The following is a 26,256-nucleotide window of genomic DNA, read 5'->3' as shown; positions in this document are numbered from 1 at the left end:
GATTCCTGGGTGGGGAAGATCCTCTGGAGGAGGGCATGGCAACCCACTCAAGTATTCTTGCCTGGAGAATCCCCATGGACAGAGGAGCCTGGCAGGCTATCGTCTATCAGGTCGCAAAGAGCCGAACACAACTGAGCAACTAAGCACAGCAAAATAATACACCATCAGAGAGAGCCCTGAAGTCTTGAGAGAAATTGATTTCTAAAAACAGTTCCATGCTCAGATTGACACCTTCTGAAATTTGTGGCCAAAAAGCAGCTTTTTTCAATCACTTGTTCTGGTGTGGTCACAGATTCAAGGAGACCAGCTGTACAATTAAACTGACTCTGCTGGCCTGCAACACAGCATTCTACTGGGAAGTAAGGATACAGAGTACTCATGAAGTATAATTCACCAATAGTATAAAACTGGTTTTTAGGAGCCCAAACTGAATCACTTGGAATTTTGCCAAACTCAAAAAGGGAAAAAAAGCCATAACAATCTTTCTGCTAAGAATAATTATGTGAAATGTTCCCAGTGGGGTTGCCACCTTATTAAGTACCCAATTGTGATCCACGGCTGTGAGGGACTAGCTAAAAACATGATGAATGCTTTGTATAAGATCTATAGAAAGGACAAGCAAAGTTAAAGGATATATTATTTGGAAACATAAATGCAGCTGAAGTTCAGGGGTTCCATATGAAAGCACATCTTTAGTGCAATTATTGGGCATTACCATACTTCCATAATGTTGAAGAATGGCCATCACTATCTAATTTCATTCCTTCTATTATATGTATTTATGTCTAGATCTACTCTGAAGGGCAATATAGAGAAATGATGCTACAAATTTATTTTATTATTATTTAAGGAATCAAATGTCAATCACATCTTTTACAAGACACAATCTTTTTAAAAAAATTTAATTCATGCCATTCTGCAAGAATAAGCTAGTATTTAGTCACTTCAAAGGGTTAAAATACAGATGCTGTGAATGAAATGCATAATCCTTAAGGCCTTAGAGCATTAAGACATATCTGCTCCTTAGGGTCCATCTTTGTCCATAATCAATTTCTTCCCTTGGAGAACATTAATTGTCTCTAATGATAGCTTTCCATCAATACATCCTTGATCTTAAAAGGCCTGTACAGCTTTTTCCTTTATTCAATCAAATCATCTCTACAATTGCCCCCCTTTAGTAAGATAATACCTTTTAAGCCTTGTATTTTAATATAAAAAATAAGAGGTAGCTGCAAATTCTAATGGAAGTGCTAACATTTGAGAACCAGGATGATGGCTTCCATTATCCTAAATAATGTTTGAAGATTATAGAAAGCGCTGTGTTTCAAAAGGTGGAAACTAATCCACCACTTTCAAATTATTTCTTGTATAAAAAATCTGTTCTTACATTAGGATTTTTTTTTTGCCCCAATGATGGCTCTGTATATTTAAATATTTGAATATGAAAGATAATTTTTCAGTGCTAAAAAGGCAAATAATTGCTATTTATAAGGACAAAATGCTGAATAATTCAAGGAATTGATAACTTTAAACACCAAAGCCTTTTATTTTGTTGTTTCTCTGATAAGCCAACCTCATGCTCTTCACTCAAATCACCGCAACTCTAATCAGCAGTTGCTAAAATCATTTAATTTCATGATGTCAAAAAAAAAAAAAAAAAAGACTTCAGGCTCTTTGCGACCCACTAACAATATCTTGCTTTTCCCCACCCTGTTGACTTCTTCAAACATGCTTTTCGAAAAGTGTGGAAATTCAGTATGCATATCTATTTGCCATTCTACTGATTTGTTGCCTTTCACATAGAGGACTGCTCTTGCACTGCTTTATGTAGGTCACCCAGGACAAACCTGTGTTTCTGTTCATGGCCCCACAACAGCTTCTGCAGAGACCGCCCTAATATTTATAATAGGTAAGGAACCTTGAGAAGAGACACTGATATGACAAAAGCTATCTACACTACAGAATTATTTGGGCAATTTCTATATTCAGTAGGAACACAGCAAAATTTCTGTGCTGCATATCAAGTATCATTCTTATCACCGCAAGGTTAGGAAGCCCTTCTCGCCAGTCCTGGCTTACATGTATGTTTTCACTCTTACTTACAAAAAATCTGCCAGCATTCTAGGAGATAGATGAAGAGACTCTGTGGAATGTAATTAACTGCAAAGCCCAGGTGATTAAAAAGCCGATTAAAGAAAATCACAGATGCAACACAGAAAAGAACTTACTTACTGGAAAAAAAAAAAAAAAAAGGTGAAGGGGAAGTAAACAGAAAAATTACTAATTTGTTTAGGGTTTCTCTGGAAATATATGAAATTCTAGGTGCCAAATCTATGTTTTGAATTAAAATGCAAGCAATATTTCATAAATACATTGGCTTCAAAATGAACAATAAAAGAAATATTAGAATTCTGTATGGAAGGAAAATGTGTATATGTAGGTAGATAATATCGCCCTAACAAATATCAAACCTAAACAAAACACAGACAAAGTGAGACCAGTTAACAACCAAGATAAGAGATGAAAATTGCCACTGAAGCAGATCAACTTTATTCAATGCCCTGATAAGCACCTATTTGCTCTTCCCCATTATGCTTTCTTAGTATTTATAAATTATCATTTAATTATGCTGGCAAGTGGTAATTGTCAAATAAAGCTCAGATAGGCATAAGCCCTCAGGCTGCACATGACAGAGAAATATCTGTTAAAGCTGGGCTGATTCACACGCTTAGGAAATAATTTCCTTTCTTCTTTTTATCCTTGCCAACAAATTATATGAACTGGCACTTTGTGCTTTGTAGGCATTTTGAAGTCTATGCAGATTACAGAAAAGAAAAATTAGTTGTTTCAATATCTACCATTCCTAAATTATTCTGCTGATTTAAGACATCACGTACGGAGAGAACAAAAGAGTGCAAAGATCAAGAAATTCAAACCTTCCTCTACTTAGAGTTTTTGCTCAGGGTCATTTTCAATTGAGGAAATCAAGATTTGGAGAATTATTTTACATATTGTATAATGGATTTTACATAAAGTAGGAACTGGAACATGACATTCATCCCATTAAGAGAGATACAGAAATCTCTTTTTCCTTAAGTCTCTTACTACTTAGGTTTAATTAGTACCCATCCACCCCACCTCTTTTGTATGGAGTATTATAATTTCTTTTCCACAGCTAGTTGCAGCTCTCTAGCTGTGGAGCATAAACATAAATAGAGGATTATAATGGATACAAAAAGATAAGTTGAACACCAAGAAGCAATTTAATTTACATCTAATATTTAGACACAATGTTGCATTTTGGTTATATATGTAGAGCCACTTGTGAATTATTTTTATTTGCAAGGCTGAGCAGAGAAAGCACAAAGAACTATTTGTTCCTCTATCTTTTGCTTGGAGGGGGTGAGTGGTGGGAATGGGGGAGAGAAAGCAAAACTGTAAAAAAAAAAAAAAAAAAAAAAACGTCTAAGGAAGCTCAAGTTCCTGCAGTGAGCAAAGTCAGTACCACCTCTTGTCTCAGCATTTCTCCTCTCTCTTCTTGCACCCCAGCCACTTATGGCTACTTTGGGGCCTTGAAGGAGGCATATTCTCTCCTGCCTCAGAGTGTTTGCACATGTTTTTCCCTCTGCTTGGAAAGTTTTTTTACAACTTCAACCCCACTTTCTTTACCTCTGATCCTTTCAATCTACTGAAGTCCTACCCATTCTGCAGATCCTAATTCAAACAACTTTTCCTTAGAAAAGCTTTCTCTGATCCCTACTGCCAGCTCCAGAATAGATCACTGGTGTTATTATATTCCCTCATAGCCCTTATTACAGTTTAATAAAAGAAGAAGAATACAAATAAAATGCATTTATGATGGGCCAGGCTAATAGATATTCCAACCCAAACCTCACAGCAACCTTGTGGAGGGAGATGAGGAGGAGTGGAGACATTAAATCACTTGCCCAAGATTCCACAGCTACAAAGTGGTGGAGTCAGGACTCAACCCATGTCTGGATCCAGAGTGTGTGCTGTTAGCCACTTATTATTGCCATATTTATTTGCACAATTACCTAGCCACTATTTGTCAACTCTCACCTCCCATACACTAGTTAGGAAGTACCATGAAGCCAGCAATCATGTTTTATTTGTTCAAGCCTGACCTATAATAGGAACTTAATAATTATTGAATCAATGACTGAATACTTAGCGCAATACAAAGACATGGTTTGGAAGCTGAAGAATGATGAATCTCTCTGTTATTTTAGCTGCCAATGCAGTTCCTCCATATTTGCAGACCTGTCTACTTCGTTAATCCTGCGAGGGCTTAGCCTAACAGACAGAACTTCATGTATCTTTGCTTCAGTGAGTAAGCTGCTTCTATTTTTTTTAATGGTTTAATTCCTTTTATTATAAGGCTTTAAGTAAAAACCAAAATGTTTAAGTGTCATTGATACTTCAAAGAATATAAATTCTTTAAAGAAACAATGCCATTGCCATAGATGTTTTAAGACTGAGTAGATCCTGATGTTAGTAGCATATATTTTAATACTGACTCAAAAACACTCCAAATGCATAGAAACACTGGTACATTTGGCATATTATGCAGCCAGAATATACAGGTACAATCTGTGTATTATTAACACTTATTCAGAGTCAACAAAATGTTAACAATGTTTCAGGAAAATGCATAGCTCATATATGAATATGCAGTCTAGCCTTGAATAATGCAATTCTTTACACATGAAATGAGCACTACTCATGAAAATTTAGCCATTTTCCTGGTTTTTCATTGCTTGTGCATATTTTTACAGCATTTTAGTCCACGATGTGGGCTATTCAGTAAGTGATGCAAATTTTCTTTTTAAAAAGGAAATAAAATCCTTTTTAGTAATCAAAAAAAAAAAAAAAACCACCATAGCCAGACTGGCACTTCGGCAACTGAACATAACCTCAATTCAGGCAGCCCTTTTTAAATAAGAGATGTTCCCACATAGGCTCTTAATTGAGAATTCCAAAGCTAAACTGCACTCATATCTTGGTATTCATAAATGGTTTTCAGCTACTTATTTATTTCCATCAACATTACTCTAACCCAGTGAAACACTCAGCTAAAACGAAGTCGCCATTTTCAAAGAATATTTTGCATCTTCTGTATTATTTCGTTTCTGCAACTTTAGTCTATTCAGTACATTGTTGTAGCATTGACGCATTTTCCATTATAAATAGAAACTTAGCTTTTTAAAAATATAAAGCATGTACTTCTCATTTCCATAAAAACAAAACACAAAAGAATAAAAATCTCTTCTGTTTTTAAAGGTGAAGAAACCAAGGCATGGAAAACTAAATGCCTTACTCAAAAAATAAAAATTAAGATATTGGCCAATAATAAGTCATTTTGCTTTAAAAAACAGTTCTTTTTATACAATGACACACATTCGCACGTTTTATCTGGAAGGGCAGTGCAAATACACTATCACTAAGGCCTTCAACACAAACTAAATTCTTTTTTCTCTAAAATTCTGACATTTATAAACTGCGTATAATCTCCTCCTCTCTCCACTTCTCCCTCCTCTTTCTTCTTCTTTTTCTGTACCGTGGCTAGCAGGTAATATTCTGGATGACCTGAAAGCCTATGACACTGGCAAGTCTCTTCTGATGCTTCAGAAACATTGTTGAGTATAGTTTGAGAATTAAGCATAGTGAGTATATTCCAGGGCTCTGCATCCTGGCCACCATATGTGGATATGAGCTACTTCTTTTCTACTAGCCTGAGGGTTCTAAGACCTTGTAAATCAAAGTCCCCACTGTTATATAACAGACAAAAAATCAGTGGTTCCTTACAAATCACTAAATAGGATATTGGGGAGAAAGTGTAAGAGAATAAAACTAACGTTTAAAGGGGGACAGAGTAAATCCACAGACATTTCAATCTACTTTTCTAACCAATGTCCTGTATATTTATCGAAATGTTATCAAGCTCTAAATATACATAATTTATGCAACTGCAACTCCTCAGTTAACTTCAAAGCTTTTAATACGTAGCATAACCATCTGTACACTAGAAACTAAATATCTGTTGGGTGGTTTTTTGAGTAAGAAAAATATTCCAGCATCACCCAATAGAAATATAGAAATACAATGTGAACATGGTATATAATTCTAAATGTTCTAGTAGCCACATTATAAAAGTAAATAGAAACAGGTGGAATTGAGTTTGATAATACACTTCATATAACCAATGTATCCAAAGTAGTATCATTTCAACATGTAATGACTATAACAAATAATTGAGAAATTTGATGATATTTCCTTTTGTACTGTCTTCAAGATCTAATGTGCATTTTACACCTCAGTTTAAACTAATCACATTTCAAATGATTGGTAACCATGTACAGAATACTTGAAATGTTGGAAAGATTCCCTAGAGAAGGGCATGGCAACCTACTCCAATATTCTTGCCAGGAGAATCCCATGGACAGATGACCCTGGCAGTCTACAGTCCATGGGATCACAGAGTTGGACACAACTGAGCAACTAACACAGGCATACCACCATGTAAGGCTGCTGCTGCTGCTAAGTCGCTTCAGTAATGTCGGATTCTGTGTGACCCCAGAGACGGCAGCTCACCAGGATCCCCCATCCCTGGGATTCTCCAGGCAAGAACACTGGAGTGGGTTGCCATTTCCTTCTCCAATGCATGAAAGTGAAAAGTGAAAGTCAAGTCGCTCAGTCGTGTCCAACTCTTTGTGACCCCATTGACTGCAGCCTACCAGGCTCCTCCGTCCATGGGATTTTCCAGTCAAGAGTACTGGAGCAGGGTGCCATTGCCTTCTCCGCCATGTAAGGCTGCTGCTGCTACTGCTGCTAAGCCGCTTCAGTCGTGTCCGACACTGTGCGACCCCATAGACGGCAGCCCACCAGGCTCCCCGTCCCTCGGATTCTCCAGGCAAGAACACTGGAGTGGGTTGCCGTTTCCTTCTCCAATGCATGAAAGTGAAAAGTGAAAGTGAAGTCACTGAGTCGTGTCCAACTCTCAGTGACCCCAGGCTAGTAGTTACCATATCCGATAGCACAGACACTCTGTACCCTGTTAACTGAATGAGATTTCTTCTTTTCTCTTGTGCTCTAAGTTAATAATGTATTGGCATAGCAAATGATATGAAAATAATGTATTTTCCAATATATGAAACAAAGCCTTTGGCAATAAGTATGTTTGAGGTGGGTCTTGTACTTCCCTAACCCTGTAAAAAAGAAACATTCCTAACTGGATATGTGAGTTGAATTATCTTCATCAAGTCTACACAATAGTGATTAGAAATGATTATCAGCACTGCTTCTGAATTTTCCAGTGAGTTTTGTACTGGAAATTAAGATAAACATAGAAAATATGTGAAGTAAGCCTTATAATTGGGGCTCTTAGGGTGAAAACATGAGTCTATAACTGTCAGCATCTATGTTCTTCTGCCTTATTTAACTTAAACTCCACAAAGCCTTCTGTGATGGGCCATGTCTGGTCTCTTAATCCCTCAATTTTGAAATACTGTAATTATTGTTAATCTCTCTCCCTTTAACCTTATACTTTATCAGTTACAAAATCTTACAATTCTGCCTCCAAAGTGAATCTCATCTTTATTTCCAACTCTGCGCTGCCCTAAACTTAGAGCTTTATTCATCTGACCCTTCTTGGACTGTGGTCACCCACAGGCTCCCCGTCTGCCACCATCATAGCATAGTGCTAATGAGAGAGGCCCTGCTGAAATGAAGTTTGAAAAACACCACTCCTTAATCTCTTTCATCTTCAAAATAAAACTTGAATTCCACTTTGTTAAATGTTTCTAGATCCATCTATCAATTCAATAAACATTTTATTATAGTTTTTGCTGTATACCAAATACTAAGCTACACAACAGAGATTTTTAAAAACTTTTCTTGAATATTTCCTAAATTGGTAAGTGATACAATATAACGTGATAAATGCTATAACCAACATATGCACAATGTGTTTTTGAAAGGTCAGAGGAAACAAAAATTTTGCCTGTAAATAGGGAAAAATAGGAAAGATACTACAGAGGAGGTGATATCTGAGCAGATATCTTGAAGAATTAATATTAATTTGCCAGGTAGAGAAGAAGGGAATAATGTTCCTGCCATATAAAACTGACTATTCAAAGGGCTTAAAAGTACATGACAGGGGAATGGAAAACAGACTAGATTACTGAAGAAAAGGATGGTATTTAAAATACTTAACAACTAGTGGATGTGTATGCTGACCAATCAGAATTAAAAATGGTCTTACCTATGCATGCCAGCATAGTCAAGAAACAAAATCAATGAATGTGCTTGGCACAAAAAGAGTGGCAGGAAGGTTGAGGTCAATAACAGGTTAGTAGGGCTAATAATGTGATAATAATGTGGGATAATAATGTGAACTTCTTTTAGTAGATAGGCGGGAACCATCGAAAGGTTTTAGACAAGTGAAAGTCATGTTAGCAACTATATTTTAGAAAGATCAACCAAGCAACTTATTGGATTTGGAAGAAAAGAAATAAAAGGCTGAGATGAGTTAGATGATTGTATTAGCTCAGATAAGAGATGAAATGTAGCTGAACTGAAATCATAGCTATGAAAATAGAGATAAAATATCAAATTCAAGGCATATTAGGAGATAAAAATTCACAGGATTTGATGAACAATTGAACATGAGGAATGAGAGACTGATGGAGAGATAAATCATGCATTTGAGGTTTTTAGTGTGGAAAACTGATGTGCAGAGATGCCATCAAATCAAACAGAGAATATTAAAAAGGAGGCAAGGTTTCATTTTGTACATATAGCATTTAAAATATCTGAAGAACACAGTTGGGTATGTCCAGAAGATAGTTTTAAATAGGAGACTAGAATCTAGGAGAGAGAAATATACAGCTCATTATTTGATGGTTGAAATAAAGAACATAAATGATTTTCTTAGGGTAAGAAAAGAAACAACAAAAGAAAATGACTGAGGATAGGATCCTAGCGAAGGAATTAGAAGAAAAAAAAATCTGTGTCCTGCCTTGTATTTATAGACTTCAGTCTTCTTCATTAGATCTTGAGATCCTGAAGGGCAGAAATCACATCTTATTTATCTTTGAGTACCATTAATGTTCACGGAGAGTGTTTACACCTAGTAAGTTTGCATGCACACACACAAAATATTTGCTGAGTTGAAATGAGTTTCGTCCTGGAACTCTTGAGGATAATATATATTTTGTAGGACTTTGATTAGATTGCTCTGCTTAGCTGAATCAGTGCATATGAAAATAGGCTCCTTCTAAGTTCATGAACAATTTTGAATGCTTTTTCTCTGAACTAACGGTCCAATTCACCTTGAAATGGGCCACAAAGCCAGATGTCTCATGAAGACAGTAGTTGGTCATTTAATAGTATATCCATTGAGCAGCTCCTATGGGATTGATAAATAAAATGATTACTCCACCACTTATTTTCATCTCTGTACAGAATGTGATGTTATGAAAAGATTCAGATCCACCTGCTCTGTAACATCTTGGTGTATGGCAGGTACATGGCAAGGTATTTCACCTCCTTGAGTTTGTTTGCTCATCTGTAACACTGCGATAATGTGACCTACCGCTTAGGGTCAGTGATGAGAACTAAATGCCACCATTCAGGTAAAAGCACCAAACTCATTGTTCACTTAGTAGGGTCTTCGTCTTTGGTAAGAACAAAACATAATTTTTCCTTTGGATAAATTACTAGGAAGAAGAAAAGATATTTCCCAGAAAAGTAACTGGAAGATATTAATTAACTATCTCATAAGTAAAATTTACACTAAGAATGGATATTTGCAATGAAATTCTTAAAAACGGGGCATAAAGTTTTAAAGTATAGTAGAAGAAGGCATAAGTCCCTGTGTAAATAATTTCACCAATTTCAGAAAATCATTGAAGTAATTCTCTTTTTAATGATTACTTTGACTGATTTGAGCACAAGTGTTCTTTTTTCTTTTTTTTAAACCACAGCAGAAGAACAGGCTAGAAGCAGAGAATGTAAGGCCTAGGGTAAAATTAAAGCAAATCAATTGAATTCCAAATTTGTATAAGCCAATGTGTTAGATGCCAAGACAAAAATGTAAAGAAAACCTCTGAATTAACCTGAACCACTGTCAAAATCCTGGGCCCCAGGAGAGGAACCATGATTATTGTTTAGTTTTATTGACAGATCTGTGGTGGACTATTTGTCTTGATATCCTTATTTCTGGTGAAGTCAACTCCCCTTTCCTGTTCCTAGAAGGAAAACTAAAAAGTAGTAGTAAACTATATAAATAGCCCAGAATCATTAAAATCTGTGGACATTTGGTAACTTCTAGAGTGTTTTGGTTAATCATTTCAGTAGGAAATAGGCTAAAACCTCTAAAATTGAAGAAAAGTGAAAGTCGCTCAGTCATGTCTGACTCTTCATGACTCTATGGACTTACATAGTCTATGGAATTCTCCAGGAGAGAATATTGGAGAGGGGAGACTGTTTCCTTCTCTAGGGGATCTTCCCAACCCAGGGATGGAACCCAGGTCTCCCACATTGCAGGCGGATTCTTTACCAGCAGAGCCACCAGGGAAGCAAGGTGAAAGTTAAAACCAAGATAATAGCAATCTGGTGTAAGTGACTAACTCACAAGCTAATAAGCACTAGATGCATGCGTGCTGAGTCACTTCAGTCATGTCTGACCCTTGGACTGTAGACTGCTAGGCTCTTTGGTCTACAGGATTCTCCAGGCAAGAATACTAGAGTGTGTTGCCATGTCTTTCTCCAGGGGATCTTCCCTCCCCAAGGATTGAACCCGTGTCACTAATATCTGCTGCATTGGCAGGTGGTTCTTTATGATTAGTGACACCCGGGAAGCCCAAGCACTAGATGGAGGGCTGCAAATAAAGATAATACAGTACCAAGACAATTTGTCCTTCTGCAGTAAAAAATGTGAGTTCCAGTCCCAGCTCTAGCCTTCACAAGCTGATTGATCCTAGACTCTGCCCCTTGATGTCTTTGACTGGCAAGATCACTTAACACTATTAGCAATTTCTATTAATGTACTATTTGTATTAGCACACTATTATGTATGAGGGTTTACCTGGTGCCTCAGATGGTAAAGAATCTACCTGCAGTGGGGGAGACTGAACTTCAATCCTTGGGTCAGGAAGATTCCCTGGAGAAGGAAATGGCAACCCATTCAAGTTTTCTTGCCTGGGAAATCCCTTGGACAGAGGAGCCTGGTGGGTTATAGACCATGGAGTAGCAGAGTCGGACACGACTGAGCAACTAACACTCAGGCAACTTATATATGAACATGCTTTATAAACTGTAAAGCGTTGTGTCAGTGTGAGTTTAGGTCACTGGCAGCGGTGGCATAAGGATTCTGACTCATTGGCAGTTGTGCTGTCCATTTGCACCTTTGTTTGATTAGTAGGAACTTGAAACTGTGCCTCAAAATAGACTGTTCACGAACAAGACAACTTGTTCAAAAGTTCTTAGTTTTTTTAACAGTCCTACAACCAATCCCACAGTTCCAGGAAAGAGAAATATAAGTAAATTTATGGTCCCAAATTTAAAGTCAAGACTAACTATGGGAAGTGACAGGATTATTAGGGAATATAAACTTTCCCCATGATGTAATTATCCAGTATAAAACATCTCTGACATAAGGTTATGTGGATTCCTTCAGGAGATTCAGTTAGGACTGGACAAAGGGTGGTTCCATCCAATGGTTGCCACAGCATGTGTTAAGTAAGATGGAGTCCTGACGCAGGCAGCACCACCCCTCCTGCAAGAGTACAGAGAGTGTTTCCTCCTGTGACTCAGCACCTGTGTTTCTAGTAGGTTGCAAAAGAGATAGTGACCCTCCATACTGGACAGGACATTTCTGGAATCACAGAAGCATCTTAAAGCTTTTCTAATCATTTTATTAAACTGAACAGACAAGTTAGGCAATTGACCTGAGACCAGGCAATTGACCTGAGACCAACAAATCATAAGTAGAACTAGGATCACAAGGAACAAATGAGATTAGAAGACAGAAGACAGAAGACAGAAGACCTTGGTTTGAGCCCAACTTTGCTACATACTAGACGGGTGATCTTAGCTATATCATTTAAATTAGTGGATTCAGTTTTCTCATCCATAAATGGAGTAATACCTGCCTTGCTTCCAGGATTACTCTGATGGGAAATGAGGTAATCTATGTGCAAGTCTATAACCTATTCTATAAATGTCATTTATTGTTACTATTAACATGATTCTTGCCACTAAGACTGAGAATGATGACCCTAACAAGGTTGGGGCCCAATACCAGATGACTCTGAGACTCATATAGACCACCTCACAATAACTGTTATCACTTATTGTATCTTTAACATACAATGACACCAGTAATCTTTCTTAAAACCCTTTGGTTAGACCTTATTTTCTTTATCCAAATGGGAAGACTGATTTCCACAGAGGTTAAACAACTTGTCTATTGTCACACTGATAAGGAGCAAATCCAAGATTTAAAGCCCTTGTTCCTAAGCACTAGATTATATTGCCTCCCTAGATTTGACTGAGGCTGATTGGCATGGCTTCAATACCTCTATCTAGTCTCCTGTGGGTTCCATAATGCCAGCTTTTCCCCAGCAATGTTTCATAAGAAAAGGAGGATGTTTAAAAACTGTCTAGGTTCCCTCCAATTGTTTTCTTGCACAGAACAGCAGGATATGTCTTCTAGTTTTTTAGTTTTGACTGCTGTGGTGGCTACTATTGCTATTGTCATCATCCCAGCTTCCAAATATCATGATTTTGCAAAAGTGGAAACTGAGCCTCAAAGAGGCCAAATAATTTTCCCAAAGTCCACAGCTGGTTGCAAACCTGAGACTGGAATGTTAGCCTTCTCCTACCCTATGTCAGTACTCTTTTGACTATATCACACTGTATTTTGAAGAATATAATAATAATTTTTCAGATTTCAAGTACAATGTAGATTTTTTTATTTGGTATTCACTGATACCATGGCACCATAGCAGTGAGTCAATCATGACTAAAACCTATGAACTTCTGACTCTTAAATATTCGAAGTATTTACCAAAATGATTCATTCCTTGCTAAAGCATAAAGGTTCAACTTTGAAAATTTGAAAAACAGAAAATATCAATTCTAAAAGAGAAGCTAGAATTGAGGTTTACAGACTAATCTTTTACAAAGATGTCCCTAAGAACTGAACTGGAAGGCAACTAAGTTCTTTTCTTATTAACTATAAAACAATTCTTTTTTTTTTTTTTAAAGCAAAATAGTAAATACTTGAACTACTTTTAACACATGGAAAGAGGAAAAGGAGACATAGGTAAAAAACAATTCTCCTTGCTCTGGCTCCATCTTATTTTCATTGTCCTTTGTGTATACTTTCTCCTTGCAGACTACAGTCCTGAGAAGAGTCACCCCACAATAAAGATAATTAGTCCCCAGCAAGTGTTTCTGCTATGTACATGCAATATAAGGAATTTTAGTTCCATTTCACCAAGAATAAAGGAAGACATAAAAAGAAATCACTTCTACAAAAAAGACTATATATGAAGCTATACTCAAGATGTTAGGGAACCAGAGATGAGGGAGACCTGACCCTGCCTCTAGGGTTTTTACTTCTGGTGAAACTGGGTCTTTAAAGTTGTATCAGTGTCAACTAGACAGGACCAGTAACATGGCATTCCAGGCCAAAGAAATATCCATTGTGTGCAGGTAATGAATAGAAGTTTGATGTTACTGGAGTACCAAGAATGGAATGAGCCATTCCCCAAGATGAGATGCATAGTGGCCTGAGAGGTCCCTGAGAACAACTGGAATCTGAAGTAAGATATGAACATGTAGAGCTCTATGGAGAAATGTGGACCAAGAATTTCATTCCTTAAAATACTGACATTTATAAATTACTTACATTTCAAAACTTAGAGCCAATTTAACTCTATAGTAAAGTCATTCTAAGGTATTTGCGTTTTAATATGCTTCCTTCCATGGGAGAAAAAATGGGGCAGCTATAGCTAGATCCTCCATTCTTTTTGGTATAGTAGATCAAAGTTTACAAATTCTCCGCTCTGAATTGCCCTTTCTAAGCAAATTGAATCTTCCAGTGCAGAGCAAACTGTGATTGCAGTCCCAATAATAATCTTATAATAATCCTGGCTTGGGACCCTTAAGCTTTCTAACAGAAAATTGGTGTAGGAGGGTGCAAGGGAGGGAAGCAGCTGTCTCTATGGGCAACCTGCCACAATATAGTGATGCCAATGTCCAGGAACTGAAATATTGCAATTGAAACAATCCCATTAGGCTGCATAATAAATTGTCTGCTGGTGTCCAAAACATAGGCTCAGTCTTTAATAGTAAATAATGTTAACCCAAAGGCAATGTCACTCATCCATCATTTATTGGACATCTACAACACGCAATTCTGTGAAAGTTTTTATCAGTATGAAAAGAAAAATATAGAGGCCCTATAATCTAGAAATTTAACATTCATCCTGGGCCTAAGATAAATCCACAAGCAGCTCTACCTCAAGGCAGATTGTAAGAACAATAATAGAAGTTCTAGCAAATTGCTATGAAGGCTCAGAGATAGGAGAGATTAAATAGACTTAGAAAATTGCTCCAATTTCCATAGGAATAATAAATATGATCAAAAACAGAAAAAAACCCAAGGTTCACAGTTTTCTCCCTGATTAGACTGCCCACTCTAGTTCAAGAAAATTCAGATTAGAAAACCAAGCTTTACTATATGACTCAGAACGTGTACAAAATTTTGTTTGTTAAAATAGATGGAATGTAAATTTCCAAAGACTAGATTCCCTTCAGCTCCTGTTATTTGAAACTAGGGATGGCAAACAGGAATATCTCAGCTGAGCTCAACCACCGTGAGGACCCACAGAGCAAAAGCGAGGATCGCTAAGGTAACCAGACAGCAGAATGTAATTACCCAAACTGGAATTCAGCCAGGCTGTGCAGGCAATATCCACACTCTTTAGAAAATGTCATAGACTCTTTTAATAACCATGGCAATTTTATTCCATAAACATGTATTAGTAGGACATATCAGAACAAGAATAAAATAGTCTTGTTTTCTACACCCACGAATGGATACACAGCCAGAGCAAAGAAGGCAGACTGTAAATCTCAGAGACATGATTATGAACTTGCTAGCTACAATATTCACTCTTGTTTTGAAATGTAATTTTTTTAAATGTAGGAAGGGAGGCATAGTGCTATGTGTATAATAGAATTCAAATGAAGTGTCTTATATAACTGGTGAAGAGTAATGCTTAAATTGTTCATGTTGGTAGTTTAATGAAAACACAGAAATACACTATTTACATTCAAAAGCCTAATGGTAAATTATGAAATGTGTTATCACAGTCTCTGGACAAAAAATACCCTATGTTTCTAAAGTTTTACTTCAAACTTTTTATTATAATATATTAAAGTACAGGTGTTTGTCCATGGAACTAAATTTTTCTATTGTCCCTTACTACCAAAGAAAGGGGCTTCCCTGGTGGTGCAGCGGTAAAAAATCCACCTGCCAATTCAGGAGATTCAGGTCCCATCCCTGGGTCGGGAAGATCCCCTGGAGTAGGAAATAGCAACCCACTCTAGTATTCTTCCCTGGGAAATTCCAAGGACAGAGGAGGCTGATGGGCTACAGTCCATGGGGTCACAAAGAGTTGGAAATGACTGTGAGACTAAGTATGCATGCACACATCCAAAGTAAACAGTTCAGCTGTTGGATTAAATGATTTAATCTAACAAATATTTAATGGGTGCCTACTATGTGCCAAAACAGTCCCTCACTCTCACAGAGATGATAGGCTGGCAAACACATGAAAGGGAAATCAGTGGATTTCCAAGATAGAAATATATGACAGTGAGATGCCTGAGGGCAGAGAGAAAACTACCAAAATGAATAAAGAAGCAAAATCAAGAGTGACTACCAAGACCCCATGTTGGCCGTGTTGGTATTTAACAAGCAATACTTTATTTTGGTAGATGATAATCACAATATTTAGTGAACATTCAGTCTGCATTCAGTACTGTACTAAGTGTACACTTTTTCTTATATTTTAATGGAATGATACCTCAGTATAGATGGAAGAGGGGACATCATGTCTCTTTCCAGACCAGAGCACTGGTTCAGTGCAGCCAGTTCAGGGTTCAACTCTCAGGACTACCAGTTCAGAGCTCTGCTCTTTTGGGCAAGATACTTTAATGTTTCTTTATCTGGAAAATGGTGGCAATTATATCTCTTTAAGGATTAATAGGGTTAAATGAGATAATGCTTGTAAATGTTATAAACAGTATCTAGAAGATGGTAAGCATACAACACAAAACTGTACTTGTTATGATCTCATAAATAATACCTTTCTCTAATGGTATAATATTAACACACCTAATATAGTAAATCATCCTTGAGCCCTATTTAAGTAGCTGGTCCATGGGTTCCTGCCTTTCTTTGTTGCCATCTCCTGCCCTTTTCCCCATTCTGAGTAGCTGTCAAGCTATACTATCACCCAGAATAATAGTAATGGGGAGTCACTGAGCCCCAAGCTTCTGTCCACTCTCTCCTTTTTCTCCCTGCAGGCAAGGAGATGATAGGTTAGATAATTTTTCCTTGTATTTCAACCTTGAAATCATCATAAATTTTATCCTGATAAATTTTTTTCATATATGTACTTATATCTCTTTAACTTCATTTTCTCTTTCCAGCACACTTAATCCTTGCTCATTTCTTCAGAAATAGTTTTCTCCCTTAGCCTCTCAAACCCTCTGTCTATGCACCATTGTGAGCTCAAAGAACAATACTAATTATTATTGATAAGCATTAAAGAATGGTTAACAACACATTTGTGTCAAGGAAAGGTAAACTGTCTCCATCATTAGGCTTGACATCATTAAGGTCTTCACCCTTTTAAAGTCCTTCAAGTACTGAGAAGTCCCCATTTTCTTCCTCATCTTTTTCTAATTAAATCTTTTCCTTAGACCCCAGTGACTAAGATAAATATGAAACTAATTCTAATTGTACTCTATTCTAGTTTTGTTTATTAGTGAAGAATGCAGCTGAAACCTTGCAGTATTTTGACTATATTAGCTCTAATAAACGCAGGCTTTTATTGACATGTTTGTAATCAAATTTTAAAGGAAAAAATTATCTTCTGAATTCTGAACCAATTTGAAAACAAACGTATGAGACTCAACTTTTAAAAAGTTAGGGAATATTTATCATTTCAAGAACAATGCATGATACTAAAAACCATAAAGAGATGCTGACTTAGAACTCACAGTGGTGAACTACACAGTCATGAGGAATTGGGAATTTGCTTTAGTCTCTTCATGTAGAGTGAAATACAGCTTCTTGTCCTGATACTGTAGTCAGTCTCACTCATAAGCAGCTTAAATTATGCAAACCTAATGTGATCTGTGGCAGTAAGTGCAAGACTGTAAGATATCCCTACCTTTGAGAGAGTGCTGGGAATGACAATTTAGAATTACTTCTGTAAGACTGCCAGCTCCCAGCATATATAAGAAGATGTGCTGTTTTTGTCCTTTGCATAGCAGTTGACTTCTGCCATTCATTGCCCAACCAACCCTAGGTTTTAAGGTGACAGGTCATATGTGCTCCAGTACTTATGTAAATAAATAATATTGGGCTCAAAGCCAGTCTGACCTTTTACAAACAATAGACTCTATGGGAGGAGTCTGCCAGGATTCTGAGTGCCAATAAGGTAATCACATATGCATTTTGGTCTTGTTACCTACTTACATCATAGCCTGAAAGGATGATCCTATTAAAGAAGCAGTTTGCAGATTCCATCACCAGAAAATGGTCCACGATAGATGGTCTGTTTTGCATATACATACGTAATTGTCTTCATTTAAAAAATTTGCCAGATACTGACAGAACAGATCATTCAGGATAAGTTATGCTTTCATGTGAATCATTATTTTTCTAGGCTGTAAGTAAAACAAATAGTTTTCTTCTCCACTTTCTAATTAGACAATTGTCTGATCATTTTTCAAAAGGCTTCAACCACGTATGTTCTTAAAGAATACCATACAGACAATGTCTATTGTGAAAGGCAGCAAGCATATATTCTTGTCCTATGTGAGTTTTGTTTTCGCTTGTTCTTTAATTTTTTAACTAAACAATAAATTTTCACATTTTACTCCATTCAAATCTCTTTAAAATTTAGGTTCAAACTTGAGAGTACAAAATATGGGTCCTTCAGAGCAGTTTCAGCATTGTTACCACAGCAGGCATGAAGAATAGAAATCTGACATTAATTTCATCGGCAAACGATACAGCCTTGGAATCGAGGAAAATGACAATGGGTCCCAAACATGAATGCTTAAACATAGCACTTTTAGAAACAATTTTATTTCATGCCTTCCCACCAATTTCTTTTTGTAAATAGCAGCAGAAGTTTTCTTCACAATGATACTCCTGAAAAAGACATCCTTAATTGATGATGATTTGACCGCACCATCCTAAAACTTCTTGGGGAGCTAGTTTGTTTTTTTCTCAGCAATTTGCTCAGTTCCAGGGGAACCAAGATAATTCTGAAACAAATAGTAGTATTAACAAATCTAGAATTCTTCTCCAGAGGGTTCAAATTATGCAAAAAAGGCCATGTTTCTTTTCCAGCTTTTGTGAAATGGTTTGAGTTTTTTCTTCATGGACTTTAGTTTGAAGTGTTTAGTGCAAAAGAGTGGAGAACTCAGTAGCCATGGAATCAGTTTGTGCCACATACAGTTTAGAAACTGTTTACCTCTTTTTTCAAGAACAGTGGTAATGATGCTGCAAGATGCAACGTGTGCCTAGATTGATTAATATTCTAGTGCCAGAAAATAAAATTTAGAAGCTGTTTTGATCTATTTACCCAATAAAACTATAGACTTGGTCACCTCAAAGAGTGACCACTACTTACTGATAGTTTATATGATTTAAGGATAAAAGAAGTATTTATCTGACCCTCATGGAAAGTAATCTTAAACCATAAAATCATAGTTTTATAACTCTCTTAAGAACATTCTCTCTCTCTTTCTCTCTTTAATTTCCTTAAATGCTTGGAATCTTAATGCATTCATTTGCTCAGGCTGCCACAACAAAGTACCTCATACTGGGTGGCATAAACAACAGAAATTTACTTTCTCATAATTTTGGAGGCTAGAAGTAGAAGATCAACATGTCATTAGGGTTGGTTTCTTCTGAGGCCTCCCTCCTAGGCTTGTGGATAGCTGTCTTCTCGTGTCTTCACAGGGTCTTTCCTCTGTATACAAATCTCTTCTTCTTGCAAGGATACCAGTCAGAATGGATTAGGGCCCATTACCTCATTTTAACTTAGTTACCTCTTTAAAGACTGTCTCCAAATACACTCATATTCTGAGGTACTGGAGGTTAGAACTTCAACATATGAATTCTGGGGTGACACACAATGCAACCCGTAACACTTACTATATAAGATCAAGAAAAGGGTGCTGGGGTTGAAGAGACTAGAGCATCAGAGGCCTGTCCTTTCATTTTTCTCCCTTGCCCACACTTCACCACCTCAGGTGCCCCACCAAGCTACCTCTCAGGTACCTTTCTAGAAACTCTAGGATGCCTAGGGGAACCATGCAACAGCTCATTTGCTTCTCAAATATCAGTGGATATTTACCACCCATAGCACTGTGCCACATAGTGTACAGAATAGTTGCAAAAGTAAACTATAGTTGCAAGACTTTCATTCAAATAGCTTATGCCAAATCACATTTTTGTGTATTAACTAAGTGAAAGCTAAGAACTCTAAACACACTGGATCTTTCTTCACCTCCATCAGAGAGGTAGCAGGGCCTGTGGAAGGAACCCAGGAAGTCCAGGCTTAAAGTGAAGAGACCCAGATATGAGCACAGCTTTCTTAAGCTGCCCAACAGGGGGATGCAAGGCTCAAATCAGATAATGAAGATTAGGGACTATTGTAAATGGAAAGTTTTATAAAAGCAGAAGGTGTTATTATATTAAAAATCACTAGACCAGCTTTCAAAAGGCAGCATTGTTTCTTCCTTCTCATTCTCCACCTGCACATTCTATAGGCTAATTGCCTGTATTATTAGAAGTCACCTTACTTAATCAAATTTAAATGTTCAGCCTCTATTTAATTGAAGGCTCTATAGCTCTAACCAAATGTGATAGGTTATTACTTACTTGCTAATTTGGGGGTTGGATTAATCAAGCCTGAATTGGATTTTCTCTTTCCAAAATAATCCCTTTACTTTTCCTCTACCCTGTTTTGAAGTTTTAAGTTCTCAAATATTTAGTTTTTGTACTCAGACTGGACATCCTTCCTTTCAACCCACTCCACAACCTCTCGCTGCCCTTCTCAGAGCCTTATAACCTATGACCCACCTCCAATACAGCATCGTTACCCCAACTGAATAGTTTTCCTAAAATTCACCGCATTACCTAAAACTCTCCACAGAGCAGTCATGTCCTTAGTATGTACTTCCAATGCTTTGAGATTCAGAGCTCCACAGGAGGTCAGACTTTCATGTTTACTCTCTAGCAAACCCCTGTGTCTTTCTCCTAAGCCACCCACAGAAATGTCTATCCCCCCTACCACCATCACCAGCTCCTTTTCTGCTGTGTTCAATTTCCAACTAAAGATAGAAGACTCTTCTTTCCCTTTTCTCCAGTGGCTGCTTTTCTCCCTTTTTGATTTACTAAAATGTTGCTAGGAAAATTGCCATTTTCTTCACAGTTGGGTAAGCAGTGAGTGAGAGACTAGGCAAGGCACTATAGGAGTCAGACATATCCCCTACTGGCTGGAGTTCACAGCCATGTAGTGGGGTGTGGGGTGGGGGGGACAAGGATATAAACAAACAAGGATGATGCAGTATAGGTTGGAAGGAGTGTGTCAAAGAGGTGGAAGCACCAGTGAAGACAGGATTCTTTCTTACTGGGGAATTAGCAACAGGGCCTCAGGGATGAGGAGGCACTGGGACTGGGTCTTGAAGGATTCAGAGAGAAGGGCATTCCATGTAGCGGAAAAGTGAGAGCTCAGAGCTAGCACAAGACTAGCTCCCAACTCATGCAGATGGAAGGAACTGGGCAATAATATACAATGAAGAAGTCAGATCAAGAGGAATTTTGAATGCCAGAGAGGCCCCCTTGGTTATAGGCCTGTTGTGAGTGGCTTTGCCAACCAGAAATTCCAGAAATGTTGTCATACTTCCCTGCCATAACTCAGGAAGAAAGGACCTGAAAGGAGTATCATTTGATGCCTCATCTTAGAAGGAGTGCTAAAAGCAAGTAATCAGTCATTCCCTCGAAAGGAAAAGCAATGTATTTATATTCCTTTGGCTTATTAGAATTTTTTTTTAAAAATTAAAAGTTAAATACCCCATAAGATAATTAAAATTCAATTCCATCTTATGTTAGCTACAGAGTAAAGAACTGATCAGCCTTGGGAATCGTTTCTTAAGAGAAAGTATCACCTAGGCTTCATCTTAGATCATTGGTTTTCTGTTTATAATCTCTATTAAGTGGCACAGCCACTTCGCAGCTCAGCTGTCACCACTAGGCTCCTGGGCCCCACATCTTGCCATTTCTAGCACAAACTTCACCTTCACTCCAATTGCACATTCCCAAGAGTTTAGACTCAATTTCTACTTGACTGTTGGCATACCATTTACCACGTTCAAACCCAAGATCCTTTTTCTACAAATCACTTTCCCCTCCATTTCTTTTTTCAGCACTTCAACCATCCTTCTACAGTCACTAGCTATTTAAAATCTCAAGATTATTTTTGATTCATATTATCCCTGACACCTTATCAAATAAAAAAGCCCATCAACTTTCATCTCAACCTCCTTTTGTCCCTATTTTCAGTCTTTGATTCAGGATCACTGGGGCACTTTTCTCATTGGCTTCCCTGACTCTAATCCAACCTGCCACATTGCTGCCAAACTAATCTTCTTTAATATATCACTTTCATCATGCTGATTCCCTGCTCAATAATCTTAGATAGTTTCCTATTTCAGATGCAACCAAAATACAGTGAAAACCCACTAGGAAATTTCACAGATGCTGTCTTCTCTGAGTGGCAGGTATTATTATCCCAGTCATATTAATGATGAAAATTGAGGCTCTAAAATATAAGTTGCCTGAGGCTAGCAACAGTAGAGCCAGGACTACAACCATTCCTTTGGGTCCTACTCCAGTGCTTTGTCTTAATGGAAGTTTGTCACTCCTATGCTTGATTTTCATAATTTCTATAATCTTTCTTTGCCTCATTTAACCCATTTTATTTTTTCTAATTCCCCAGCACAGCCCTCCCTTTGGCCAGCCTTGGCTCCTCATTGCCTCTCAGTATGCCTACCTCATTCTCGCCTCTCCATGACTTCCCCTGGGCATAGTCTAGCTTTTCGTAGACTCTGGGGCACACCTTAAGCCCTACCAGGGAGTCTCTGGTGATTTTGCTAACAATGTCAATTTTTCTCAGTTGGATACCTATAGGAATTTTGCTCCAGCAGTGTGGCTCACAGCCTGAGGATAAGCATCCATGGAATAGACATGGGGAGAATTCATGGGTTATGGATTCCTATATGGACCAAAGTATATACTAAATTATATGCAACTCACAAGTACTTGCTACTGTTTTTTCCAAAATAAGCAGATACCATTAAGGCTTCCCCTGGTGGCTCAGATGAGAAAGAATTTGCCTGCAGTGAGGGAGACCTGGGTTGGAAAGATCCCCTGCAGAAGGGAATGGCAACCCACTCTGGGATTCTTACCTGGAGAATCAATCCCATGGCCAGAGGAGCCTGGGCTACAGCCCATGGGATTGCAAGCAGTCGGACACAATTGAGTGACTAACATTTTCACTTTCATTTTCATTAGACTAATAAAATACACAATTTGAAATAATTCATATTTGTTTTCTGCTATATGTATTTTTCTAATTTCAAGTACTACACACAGATCAACTGTCAGAGTCTGTAAGATATTTAACATTTAAAAGGAACCTTTAATCTCAATAAGTTTGGAAACCACTGGTCTGAACACCTAAGTGAATACAGTCTTGTTGGTTTCCAATTGTATACATTCTTTAAAGAGATTCTTACGAGATACAGAAGAACTAAAGCATACTTCTAAATCCTACAGGACCTCACCCAAACTGATACATGGTGGGTGTTCAACAAATACTTGTTACAAGCTTCTCTCAGCCAATTAAGTGTAATGGTATAGATGAGAGAAATTCAGGCTTAGTTGCTAAATTGTAGGCTAAAAAAAGCATGAAAAAAATATGATTCCATTCCTTATTGATTGCCCAAACAGTGGAGCTTTCTACCCTTTGTTGCATTCAGGGCCATCTTAAAAGGATTTTGGTGAAAACCCTGGTTGTCACTCTTCATTGAAAAATAAGAGATTATTAGCAGACAGATTTGAGGATGAGAACTATGGATTGAGTAACACTACCTGATCTATAAATACTCAAGTCTCCCACTTCTGTTTGTAAAGCAGAGATCAGAAATAAGCTTTGAAGGAAATCATTTGAATTTCCCATTCCCACACAATATCAAGATCACAGAATGATGGAACTCTTTCAACTTACAGCTCAGTGTTCAAATCTAGTTTTATCACAGGTTCAAATTAAGATCTGGATATGTCACAGAGCCACACAATTGCTACAAGATAGGTAACACTTTACCTCTTTCTGGGTAAAGGATTGAGGGAAAATTCTGGCATAGGTAAGAAAGTTCTGATGGTAAAATAATGGTTCATTATACAACATTATTAATAAAATTGTCCAAAAAATAGTTTTCCAAACAATTGAAATATATTCATTTATAGTTTCAAATTTTGTATGTTAAAAATTTTAATATAAATTATTCTATACTATATTTCATGATGATTTACATGAAACAAATGATAATGAAAATAACTCTTCCTTGCAGCTCATCACATTGGCTATCAATAATGATTTTATACAACTCAGGTATATAACAGGGCTTTTTGTCCATGTATTAAGTGGCCTCAGACTATTACACAGTTAGAGCTGTATAGGATTAAAAGTTGTTTTATCCTAAAATAATTTTAGACTTAATTAAAAGTTACAAAATACTATAGAGAACCTCTACATAGACTCTTCACCCAACTTCTGCAATGCTATTATCTTAAAATAACCACAATGTAATCATTAAAAACAGGAAATTAATATTAGTACAATAAATATCATGCAACCTTATTCAAATTTTACCAGTTTTTCCACTAATGTCCTTTCTCTGTTTTAGGATCCAACCCAGATTCTCACACTGTTTGTTTTGTCTCTTTGGTCTCCTCCAATCTGTGGCAGCTCTTCAGCCTGTACTTGTTTATCATGATCTTATCACTTTTGGTGAGTACTGGTCAACTATTTTGTAGAATGTCTTTAAATTTTTCTGGCTTTTCCAGTGATTATATTGGGACTTTTGGGCATATACATTTTTGGCAAAAACACAGCAGATGTAATGCCATGTCATTTCTTTGGTACATCAGAGACCATGACACAATGTATCTTATTATTGGTGATGTTAACTTTGATCATCTTTTGGGTCATGGAATCCCATCTGCTGGGATATTCCAAGGTCCTACCTCCCCTATGGTAGTTAATAAATATTTCTCTGATTTGTTAATACAGTTTTCCAATTCTTTACTCAGAGTGAGGCATTGGAAGTCACTCCGTGTACTTGCCTCTAGTAAGGTGACTTTGTAATCTGTGGTGGTTAAAATCAGAAAAACTTGTCAGAATTCTTTTCAAAATAAAAGAAGTGGGCTCTGGGCAAAGGTTTATTGTAGATTCATAAGGAAAATTTTTTTTTCTTTTTTTGCTGCTTAGACATCTTCTGTGGTTACATTCATGCTTTTGGTTCTGAGGTTTTCTATATAGAATCTATATTGATAGTACTTCACTTAGGAGGAATCGCTTATCAGACATTATCTTAGTAGCACTTATATATCAGATAAAGATATCCAAAAACTTAGAAGTGGAATTAACACAAATTAATTTACTATGCATATTCCAATTCAATAAGCAAATTTATAGTCCCTTCCCAGTAGTTACACAAGAACTCAAAATAAAAAGAGTTGGGGGGGGGATTAATTCTGCTTACATTTAATAATTAGAAGTAAACAGAATCATATGTGACACGCACAAACCAAAAACTGCCTCATGATGACACGAATGTTAAATTATTCCCTTCATATCTCTACACTTAGGCTCCAAGATTCAAATCACTTAGGCTGAAGAACTAACCAAACAATCAAGTCTTCATATTCCATCTTCCCAATGCATCTGTACCAGAAGAATCTTACTGAAAGGATATTCATGATATTGTCAAACCCATCCCTCTGTGACTAGGCAGGATTTCGCTGCAACAGTTTCTAAAAGGAAGCTGTGTGCCTTATCTCTAAATCTTTCAGAGAACAGTCCTTTCTTATTATGTTTCTCAAATATTTCCTTTTCATTGAAAATATCCATGTAGATTAAACATATTTTTAGCTACATGAGATATATTAAAAAAATACAGTATATGTTTACCATATATTTAAGATCTTTTTATAGGTTTCCACTATTTTAATTTGATGAGGGTGAGATCCAGCCCATTCTTCCTGTTTTATATAATAAGAACCCAAACATTTCTCAAATAGCATGCCCCCCCTCAAAAAAATGTGATTCATGATTCTCTCTTTCTTACTCACAGTTCTTAAAAATGATTGAGTCACTGTTGTTCTCTTGTTTAATCTGATAATTATGCAAGCACTAAATCTTACATTGGAGCAGAAAATGTTAACACACATTGAAAAACCAAAAAGCGTAGAACTATAATCTGTATGATAAAATGCATTACTCTGTTTAAAAGGATTGTTTTACAGATGCAATTAACAATCAGCGATCATACAGTTTAGACCGGTGTTTTGATGCCATCTGTTGGAATAAGTCCTCTCACTCTCTGGAATGAAGCTATAATTTTCAGCTTACAGTTTCATTAAGCAACACACAGTATAACAGTTCCCCAAAGAAGAGAAATCCTAAACACTTTCAGTTTTATAGTCTTCCATAAACATGCAAGTATGTTGCTGAAATTTTTCAAAAGAAAGAGAATTTAGAAAATTAACAACATGACCACAATTACTGTTTTATTTTACAGCCTTAAAATATCACCAACAGTTCAAATAGCCAACAATGGTTATCTAAT

This window comes from Oryx dammah, unplaced genomic scaffold (genome assembly GCF_014754425.2).
Source record: "Oryx dammah isolate SB20612 unplaced genomic scaffold, SCBI_Odam_1.1 HiC_scaffold_2, whole genome shotgun sequence".
Classification (NCBI taxonomy): domain Eukaryota; kingdom Metazoa; phylum Chordata; class Mammalia; order Artiodactyla; family Bovidae; genus Oryx; species Oryx dammah.
This window is presented reverse-complemented; position numbering follows the sequence as displayed.